Genomic DNA, 11,436 nt, shown 5'->3' with positions numbered 1-11,436 from the left:
CTGAATTAGGGGGTTTTTTTTGGTGCTTTCGAGGTCAGAAAGCCACAAAGATATTTTAGCCACCTGGGAGTGCCCTTCCCTCTCCATCCCTCTGTATTGCACTGAGCCCCAAATGGCCAAGATGCCCATCAGTGAACAGGGACTTTCTAAAGGTATCTGGAAGTCCTGTGTGGCATGAGGGAAAAATTTACTTCCTTCTTCTCAACCGGATTGTTTAAGGTCTGCTAATTAGGATTTTTTTTTTACCTCTTATCATGCTGTGAGTAAATAAATATCCCCCAGCCCTCAGTCTGCCCCTGTGGAAGAGAGGTCTCCCAGCTCAGCTCACATGGTGTGCTAAAAAGCAAGTAGCTTCTCAGAGTTATATCTGAGACGTCTGTATCTCAGATATCTATCCTGGGAGAGCTACGTGGTTCCCACAGCCCATGAAATGCCCCTTGTACACTGTTTTCCTATTGGTGTGAGGGACAGGAACACTCTAACACCTCCCTCAGATTGTTTTCATACCAAATGTAAAGGCAAGGGGGGAATACATCTTGTTTTAACCAGATCTTCAGCATGCATGACATGGGAGCAGGGACCCTGTTGGAACATGATGTGCTTTTTAAGTCTCTGTCCAAGACACCTTATACCCTTTGAATACCTTGTGCTGGGACCGTATGATTTCCTCATATCTGATTAAATTTTAATGCTCCTCAGCCATATTTTTTTTCCTCTGGAACACTTTAAAGCCTCCTGACCAGGAAGTTTTGAGTGAACATTCGAAGCCGAACCCTTTAATGTCTTGGGGCTTTTGGGACTTATCGTATCTGTGCTGTTTGAAATCACACCAAACTAGAAAAAAAAACATTCTTTATGACACTAAAATTACAAAATGGAAGGTAGCTCTTCTGGAAACAGTTTTGAACAAGGAAGAATCTCATGACTCATGACTAACGAGAAAGCAAACATAAAATAAAAACCTGAGAGACAGTCCTGAGTTAATATATAATAGGCTAACATTGAAACAAATCCAGTGATTTCCACTGAATAATGCAGCTGGAAATGTCATGTTAAATGTCACTGATCCACAGACAGTATTAAAAGCATAACAGCAATAACAACAATAAAAATAATAATCTTGAGTGACTGTAGAAGCCAGGAGGGTTTGAATGTCTGAAATCCATATTGTGGCCACACTTTCTGACAGTGCAGGTACATTCTGCTTCTAACTAAGGCTGTTTCATTTACAGGCATTACTGTATGGGAGCAGGTTGGTTACAGATGTCCCTTTGTGTTATTCCAAGATTTTTGACAATGACAGTTACATGAACTCACAGACATTGTTTAACACATGTGAAGTACAGTTCTTACCTAAAAACCCTATTTCTTTCACTCCCAACACCCTCAGACCAATACACATCCTCGCTGACAGTACTGATGTGTTCTTGGAAGTGCTTGGATATGTAAGTTTGGTACTACAACACGACAAAAGATGTTCAAACCAGTATTATCCCCTACCCCTAAATTGTGATTTCCCCAAGAAATTCCATCTTTGACTTATAAATGGGCAAGTGAGAGTCTGGAAGTGTTTGGTGATAGCTGGCAGGAGGGAAAATTAGAAAACTGAGTACCTCAGGATGGGTTGTTTATCTTTCACCTGTCACTGGCATTCCTCCCCAATATTTGCTATTTCCATTTCAAGTTGGCTGTGGGGCTCAGAAGCCCACAAGAGTTTGGTTTTTCTCCCCATTGTATTCTTTGACCTAATAAAAGACACTGTCTTTGCCAATTCAGCTCCCCTCTGTATTTCTTTTAGATTAATCATCTTTTTTTGAGAACCTAAGGTCTTGGTGAAAACAAATTTTTAACAATGTAAGGTTAAGCAGATGAAAATTAGTATCTTAAAGGGTTTTTTTCTCATGTAAAGTCCGGAGTCTTTGAGCATTCCAAAGGAATGCCAAGGTTTTGGCAAGTGAACTATAAGTCACTTCAATCTTCTTATTTCCTTGTGTATCCTTCAGCTTCCAGCTCTAGGTGAAACCTGAGTTTCCTCACCAGCTCTGAAAAATAAACGTAAGAAGTAGGTGATCATTTAGATCTTGAGTTTATAAGTTGGTAAGATGAATTACAAAGCACTTAAAATATTTGGGGAGGGTCACCAGTTTCATACTGGGAAGTCTCTTATCTTTAAGGCATGTGGCAAAACTTGTTCTGCATTTACCAGAAAGCAGCTTTTACAGTAAAGTATATGACGAGCTGAATTAGAAGTTAGTTTGGTTTTGGGGCAGAGATTTTCAAGGTGAAAAAAGAGAAACTGTCAAAGGCTGCCTAACAGAGAAACTTATCAGAACCTCTGCCAACAGGCTGTAACAAAACAACCAGCCACCCTGCTGTACCTATTCCCCTGAAAAAAGAAGAGTTTGGGGGTTTTTTGTTGGTTGCATTTATTTTTTTTGCTGCTGTTGTTTATTTTTTTTGCTGTTGTTGTTTATTTTTTTGTTTTGGGGGGGGTTTTTTTGTGTATTTTTTTTTTAAAGTTATATGCCATTTGGTAAAAACAGGCTTATAATACTAAATCTGGACTTGGTTTGTTCTTTTGGTTCATAAGGGACTTCTCCTTCCACACAAGTTGGGTGTCACTGTGCACTGAAAACCAGTGGTGCTTCTTCTAAGGCAGTTAAAAATTTGACTTAGTAGACTTTGCAGCCAATTTTCTATGGCATTTCATAGAAGATGATCCTGGTTAAGAAAGACAGGGAGTGAAGACACTGGCCTCCCAAGTAAAAGGAAAATGCGATTTCCAATTCTTTATGCAAGAGGAAATAGCTCATATTTATTCTTTAAGAATTCCAGTTAAAGGTGTAAGCAAGTGATTGCTGAGAAGAGATCTGAGTCAGGTTTTTCTACGTCAAGTGAGGCACAGAGCTGAAACTGCTACCTCACACCAGAGAACAATAACACCCTTAAGTTAATTTCGAGACTACTTTTCTTCGTTTTACTTCCCTGACAAAGTAAAACGAAAAGGAAACCAACTTTAGAAAACAACTGCTGAAGCAAAACCTAGAGTTTATGCAGTCGTAGATAGGACAAATCTTGGCATAGCTGTGAAAAAAATGGGGAAAAAAAATCAATAATGGTCTTCGTTCTTCAGGCCTTACTCTGCCCCACTCCATCCCAACCTACTCCACTTCAGACAGCATTCCTTGCCCATAGTGTGGGTGGAACACAAATCTCACTGAAAATTGTTTAATGAAGGCTTTTATCAGTATAAACCTCAGGCAGTAAAGGATATTTAAACCATGGCACAATGTAGCTGTTTAGGTCGTTCATGACCCCCAGGCACACAGAGGCAGGTTTGGCATTATTGGGTTAAAGTTGTGACCCAAAGGACAGAACCAGAAGTGTCTGTTTGTAGCAACTGCTCATAGTTAGGAGGAGCTTTCCTACTAAAGAAAATGGGGATAAACTCAGCTAAGAATGAGAGGCCTGGTCATTCAGTATTTTCCACCTGGTTCAAAGAAGTGAAACAAGAGAGATTTACATCCACTCCAGACTCTTTCCGGTATTGGAGAACCAAAGACTGGTGATTGTTTGGTGCATTTCCGGCACTTTGTTATTCTAATACCTAAAAAATGCAAGTTAGAACTGAATACTTAAACATTTGCTCCTAAATAGCTAAAAGTACAGGAAAATAAGGAGTCCAGTAACCACGGCAGTGTTGGATCAAGGATCGGAGTTATTTCAGAGGTCTTTTCCAACCCAGTTGATTCCATGATTCTATGAAAAAAAAAAGTGGTATCTCCTGATTAGTGCAAGACTTTCCAATCCAAGGCTCCTCAGTTCTGTATCTTAGTCACTCATTGCACAGCCCCAAGGTTGTTGAAATATTTTACTGATTGAATATCCTCAAAAAAAAAAAAAGAAATGGTTCAGGTGTGATGCACTGCCCACTGAATCCTGCCCGTCTTTCATTTTGACGCACTTTTGGATCGCGTTTAGACTTTGTTCCATTAAAGAAAAGCAATCATGCCTCGGCAGAAAGCTTTGGAGTTTATTATAGAACAGGTGAGCGGTGAGCATTTGATTACATTGGCTGTGATCCCACTTGTGTGAGGGATTTGCAGAGGCTGAGGTGGAACACTTGCAGCCTCGCCCCTGTTTAAATTAACGAGGTCTTCCCGCCAAAACGCCAGTTCCAGGCGTGGGAAGAGCACTGCGAGGAGGTGGAAACTCAACATGGGGGCTTGGAATTACCTTTGGCATTTCATCTTGTCCCTTTTTCTCTGTAAGTTAAAATCTATCTGATTATTTGCCACTGCTATGTATTTGGAGGATGTCCTTGAGATACTTTTGAAATTATAATCAGGGTGGTGGGGGAGTGTGTGCATGGCTAAAAATAAATATAAAATGCAAAAGCATGCAATATTTACAGTTATTTGTTTTTAATTTAGCTTGAATATGTACTATTTCATCAGGTATTTTAGTAGGGATATAAAGCTGTAAGTAGTTCAAAGGAGGAGAGCAAAGTATTCAGAAAACTCACCTAAAAGATGAAACACGCAGTGTCTGACCAGATTTTATGTTTTTTTTAACCTTAAGCTTGGTTATGAGACCACTAAAGGCTATATTTTGCCAATTTTTCCTCCTCTGAAAGGCTCTTCAGGAAAAGACTCATAAAAAAACATGGACTAGGTTTTATTAATTGTGCTGTGTTCTTGCTGTACTGTAAGAGTTTTTTGAAACAACATCTAGAAATTCAGAGGCTGCATTATTTCATCCTTACTGTCTTGTTTCAAGTCATTCAATGCAGATGAACACAGGTTTCTTGAGTGATCAGTACTTGCTGTTAACAATCTGAGGGATACAAACACAAGGATCTTAAAATTCAAACTGTATTTGGATGCAGAAAAGATATCAGTCTGTAGGAGGAATTTTGCAAAGTATGTATTGCTACATTGCAAGTTTTTATGTATATACCAAATAATATGAAAAAAAACACCCCACTTCAATTTTACAGGTAGGTAGAGTCAAAAGAAGTTAATTAATGTGGTTCTTAAGAATTTGAGCTACTCCAGTACAAATTCTCTGAGAATCCTTTTAAGTTTCATACAGCCAAAGCCCCAGGATAATAACTAAGTGTTGCTAAGAAGTAAAACTGGCATGAAACAGAAGACCTATGTCTCTGTTTTTAGCAGGAACAAAGCCACTCCTCAAAATCAAGGTTAAACTACTTCATCAAGTAAATGAAATGAGCCAAAATTGGCTTGACTATCTAATCACAACAGAAAAAGGATTTGATTTTCCCTTTAAAGAAATTTTCTGAGAGTTAGAAATGTCATCTTTACACTTGCAAACTAAAGAAGTTATGATTTATTTATAGTTAGAGATACAGGTAAACACAGGAAGGCAATGAATTTTTTCACAGGATTATTATGATTTAGGATTTCAACAGAAAGATAGGCACAGAAAAATCGTTCTATCCTGCCTGACAGCCAGTAAATAAAAAAGGCAGAAATGCCTTGCAAAGTAAAATGATGGAAATAATCAAATATGCATAAACAACTAAGGAGAAAATTATGCTGAAAAATGCATTCCATTCATTTTAATATTCCTTGTTAATTCTCTAGAAATTTTACTTTAGAGAGATCATAGGGTGATCAAATAATATAGGTTGGAAAAGACCTTTAAGATCATCAAGTCTAAACTTAAACTTACCACTGCCAAGTCCACCACTAAACCCTGTCCTAATTGTAAATGAAATAATATTTACAGGAAGAAAAGAACACTAAAAAAATTGAAAAAATATGTAGACTAGAAACAGCAAAGCGTATACAAAGGTAATATAAATCTCTAAATTTATGCAGAAAAAAAGTATTACCAGGAAATCAGTAAGGTAAAAAGCTCCTTAAATGTATGCAAATGGAAAAGGAAATAACGTAGAAATTTCATAGTAGTTAAGAAATAGAAAAGAAAACATGAAACTATAAATGGGGAGGGAAAGGAATTACAATGAAGATGAGAAAGATAAGTGAACTTGTCACACAGGAATGAAATTACACTTGGTAGACTATTGAAGTGCTTCACAGGAATAGAGGGCAAATATCCATAATCCACATTTCTTAAAATGTGACAGGTACCAAGACTGGAATGACAGAGGGAACAAACATAACGACTGCCACTGCTCAGATCCACATGAACGGCTCTGTGAGCACAGAACCAGGTGGGACAACTGGCCCAGCTGCACACAACTCCAGTGCCACCACGGCTGAGCCCAATGCCACGACAGCTCCTTCCCTCCTGGACACATCCTTTCTGTCCCCCTCCACGATGAGGATGGTGGGTGGAGAAGGGAGGATGGAGACTGAGCCCACAGGGACAAATGGGGAATGGAGCTCACTGGGGACATCTGCCAGGAGTGATGTGGTGAGCCCAGCCATCCCTACAACAGGGCCTGCCACCACTGCCACTTCCATGGGCACAGGGAGTGGCACTGCTTCCTCCCTGCCCAGCTCGGCAGTGACCAGCCACTCCTTGTCCTCTCCTGATGGCTCCACACCTGCAACTCCCAGTCCAGAGCAAAGCAGCACCAGCAGCACCACTGAGGAGCACTTGGCCACCACAGCCCACCCGTCCACGACACTTGTGTTCTCCACTCTGTCCTCCACTGCTGGCATTACGAGTGTTCAGTCAGCTGCTGTGACAGCAGGGCACATGACACACAGCCCAACAACTACCCCCAGGACAGTGGCTTCCACCTCTGGCACCTCTCCTGCCTCAGATGCCACCGAGGCCAGCCTTTCATCCACCCCGGGCGGCAGCACGGAGATGTCGGCAGCTCAACACACCTCCACACCCCTCACACAGGGACAGACCACGCTGGAGGCAGGGACCACTCCATCTTCCACGGGGAGCCCCTTGCCTTCCACAGCCACGGCCTCTGTAGCTGCGAGTGCCACGACTCCTCCTGGAGAAGGGGAAAGTCCCACCATGAACCAGGGGAGTGAAACAACGACTAAGCTCAATGTTGAGACAGCCCATTCCCTCCCAGCCACATCCCTGCTGTTCCCCTCCACCATGAGGACGGTGAGTGGAGAAGGGAGGACAGAGACTGCACCCACAACGCCAGTTTGGGAATGGAGCTCCCTCGGGGTGTCTGCTGGGACAGCAGCCATCCCCACAACAGGGCCTGACATCACTGCCACTTCCATGGGCACAAGGAGTAGCACTGCTTCCTCCCTGACTCTGGAGTCCAGCTTGGCAGTGACCAGCCACTCTTCCTCCTCCTCTCCTGTGGGGTCCACAGGTGTAACTCCCAGCCTGCAACAAAGCAGCTCCGGCAGCACCACCGAGGAGCACTTGGCCACCACAGCCCACCCTCCCACGGCATCCGTGTTCTCCCCTCTCTCCTCCACTGCTGGTGTCACAGGGCTTCAGTCAGATGCTGTGACAGCAGAGGTGGTGACACACAGCCCAGCTCCCAGCACGCCCAGCACCAACCCAGAGGCTTCTGCCTCCAGCCCCTCTCCTGCCTCAGATACCACCGAGGCCAACCTTTCATCCACCCCGGGCGGCAGCACGGAGACGTCGGCAGCTCAACACACCTCCACACCCCTCACACAGGGACAGGCCACGGTGCAGACAGGGACCACTCCATCTTCCACGGGGAGCCCCTTGTCTCCCACAACCACGGCCTCCACAGGTGACAGTGCTACGACTCCTCCTGGCGAAGGGGAAAGTCCCACCACCAACCAGGGGAGTGGAACGACAAACGATCCCAGTGCTGAGACCTCCTATTCCCTCCCTGATACATCCTTGGCGACCCCATCCACGCCGAACCTTAAAACGTCGACGTCTGTCAATCCTTCTGTTACTGGAACTTGCTGTGAGTATTTTAACGCATGATACTAAATGTAATTTTCTCTATTTCTGGAAGCGTTGAGTGTAATTTTATTTTTGCTATTTTCAGTTGGAATTTGAGCTTTCCACAATGTCTTTTTTAAGTTGGGAATTTAAGCCAGGAGTATGAATCCCTGCCTCTACATGCTTTTCTCAGAGGCTGCAGCTGCTGTCTGAAGTTGTTTTTGAAATGGCACACCTTGTGTTTAAGCAGTGTGGTGTGTCACTGATGTAAAATGCTATGTAGTTATGCTGCATAGGTCAAGTTATGTTAGTGGGAAGTTTTATCGGTTTTTGTTTGAGTTTCGAAATTCTCTTTTTTGAAATACTAGAGGCAGTTCCTTCACTGAGAGAATTCAATTGAATTTATTTGTGCTAACTCAGTTCCTGTTTGTTTCAATAGTAATTCTTTTCTGGTGTATCTTTAGTTTTTTGCCAAAGGTCTATCTACCGACTTCAAAGAATGTGCAGTAATGAATCTTTCATCATTTTTAATGGATAAAAAAGTAAAGATAGAAAAGAGGAGAATGCAGTCTTTTAATATTCTGCACCAAAAAAAGAAAAAAAAATTGGTGGTATGATCTTCATTTTTAGTGCACAATGGTATTCTAGTTCTACAAATCTAATGGGTTAATCCTTCCTGGATTTGGAGTCTTAGTGCTTTCATGGAATTCAACAAGAGATACACACTTGCATGTGATGAGGTGTAACTTGTTTTTTCACAAAGGCTCAATGGGAGGGCAGACCAGTGATGAGTGGTGTCATCAGGGGTCTGTTTTGGGACCAGCACGGTTTAACATCTTTGTGGGTGACAAGGACAGTGGGATCAAGGGCACCATCAGCAAATTTGCTGACAACACAAAACTTGTGTGGTGCAGTCAACATGCTGGAGGGAAGGGATGGCATCCAGAGGGACCTGGACAGGCTTCAGAGCTGGGCCTGTGTGAACCTCATGAAGTCCAGCAAGGCCAAGTGCAAGGTCCTGTGTATGGGTTAGAGCAATCCTAAGCACAAGTACAGGCTGGGTATGAATGGATTGAGAGCAGCCCTGCTTGGGGGTTTTGACTGGCATGTTTTTGAAGCTCAACATGACCCAGCCACATGCACTGGCAGCCAAATGTGTCCTGGGCTTCATCAAAACCAGTGTGGGCAGCAAGGCAAGGGAGGGTATTCTGCCCCCTGCTCTGGTGAGACCCCACCTGCAGAGCTGCCTCCAGCTCTGGGGTCCCCAGCACAGGAAGAACATGGAGCTGTAGGAGCTGGTCCAGAGGAGGCCATGAAGATGATCAGCGGGCTGGAAGACCTCTGTTATGGAGACAGGCTGAGAGAGTTGAGGTTATTCAGTCTGGAGAAGGCTCTGGGGAGACGTTAGAGCCCCTTCCAGTATCTAAAGGGGACCTACAAGAGGGACTTTGTACAAGGGCGTGTAGTGACAGGACAAAGGAGAAAGGCTTTACAATGAAAGAAGGTAGGGTTAGAGTAAATAATGGGAAGAAATTCTTCCCTGTGAGGGTGGTGAGGCCCTGGCATAGGTTGCCCAGAGAAGTTGTGGATGCCCCATCCCTGGAAGTGTTCAAGGGCAGGCTGGATAGGGCCCTGAGCAGCCTGGACTAGTGGAAGCTGTCCCTGCCTGTGGCAGGGGGGTTGGAACTACGTGATTTTTAAGGTCTCTTGCAACCCATTCTGTGATTCTGTGATATGATTCTGTGTTTCATATCTTTGTAAAAATATCACAGAAACTTAAGTTTTTCCTTAGGCAATCAGTTTCACATTAATACTTTATTCCTTAAAGGCACACAGACTGTAACTACATGTTTCACAGGGATTTCCTTTTTGTTTTTCAGCTCCTATCACTCTGTCCATCCAGCTGGAGAATGTGACCAGTAAAATGATACAGTTCAGCTGGAAACCTCAAGGTGGCACAGGAGACAGTGCTTACACAGTGCTTCTACAGGGAAAATCAGGAGAGATGGAGAAGAAAACCCTAAATGGAACAAGTACTGCATTTGAAAATCTGCTTTCTGGTCAGCAATACCAAATATCTGTGGATGTTTCAACTTGCTCTAAGAATGTCAGCGCCTCCTTGACTGTTCAGACAGGTATTTCCTCAGGAATCTTTTCCTTTTCTGTTGGCAAACTAACACGTTCATTGGCCTTAAAATGAAGCCCTTTTTCACTGAACACCTACCTGGACATCAATAGGCAAAAGGAGGCCAAACTTTCAGACGCTTAAAGTCAGCCTGCAAATTTTTCATTGGGCTAAGATCTGAAGCTTCACTTGCCCTCCTGCCAAATTAAAAACTTTACTGAACTAGAACGACAGTGGTTCGATGTTCTAGTCTGTCCCAGCTCCATACACTTTAATTCCAAAGCCTTATTTAGCTGAGGAACGATTTTTAAATAATAACTGAATTTTGTCTGGTTATTCTGTTTTGCATATCCCCACAGCTGCTGAAGTCTACAGTGGAACCACCAGGATTATCAATAAAGAGTTCAAGCTTGAATATCAGAACAAATCAAGTAGAGAATTTCAGGAGTTTGAAACTAAGTTCATTACAGAGGTATTTTGCTTAGGAATTCTAAACTAAGATTAATTTTCTGCTGAGCTCTTCCTAACGTAAATAATCAGGAGGATCTGGGTATGAATAATTTTAAACGTGGGAAAGGAAAGATTGTGTGATGGTTAGGAATGAATCAGTACTTACTAAGGCCTTACTTTATATTGTTGTCCTCTGAGGCCCTGATTTAACTGAAATTCTGTCTGGGGGTTATACATATTCCCCTACTGTGAGAGGTGCTTCTAAACTAACCATGGCCAGCAGATTGCTCTGAGAACTCTTCTGCTGTACAAGAAAAATAGTTAATAAGTTAAACCTTTCACCTTGCAGATAACAAAACATCTGCCACAGAAGATACAAGAATTAAAAAATGGAACAAAAATGCGTATTGTAATTAATAGCATCGAGAATGGCAGCGTGATTGTGCTCTATGACATTGTGTTCGATGTAGGACAAAATATAACAAAACCAGAGATTTCAGATGCTTTTACAGAGGCCCTTAACATGAGTACAGAATTTGAAGTCGACCCTCAACAGACTGTCGTAGAAGGTATGAATTTGTTCATCACTGTGAATTCAATCAGCAATGTATATTTCACTGATGATAACACCCAGTGAAATGGGATTTGGGTGGGGAAAATTAAGTAGTATTTAGTTTATCTATCTCTTTTTCCAATGCTAATTAAAACATTCTTCTTGTTCTGTTTTGTTCAACTTCACTGCAGCAAGGAATAGTTGTCAACCAGATTTAAATGACTGTTCCCAAAATGCCACCTGCATTGCTGAAGGAGCCACTTATTCCTGTCAATGCAAGGAAGGATTCACAGATAAGAGTCCCCCAGTTCCGGGAAGAGTTTGTCAGCAGGATCTGCCTTCACGTAAGCACTTTATATAAATTAAAAAAACTCCAACCCAAAACCAAAACCAAACCTTGAAAAATTTGCATATAAGGTCTTTTCCCTCCCCTGACCCCTTAGGTAATAGTTCATTATATTTACTC

The sequence above is a fragment of the Neopelma chrysocephalum genome, unplaced genomic scaffold, assembly GCF_003984885.1.
Source record: "Neopelma chrysocephalum unplaced genomic scaffold, ASM398488v2 Primary Assembly neopelma1_76, whole genome shotgun sequence".
NCBI classification, from domain to species: domain Eukaryota; kingdom Metazoa; phylum Chordata; class Aves; order Passeriformes; family Pipridae; genus Neopelma; species Neopelma chrysocephalum.
The sequence above is the reverse complement of the archived record's forward strand: the minus strand, read 5'-3'. Positions refer to the sequence as shown.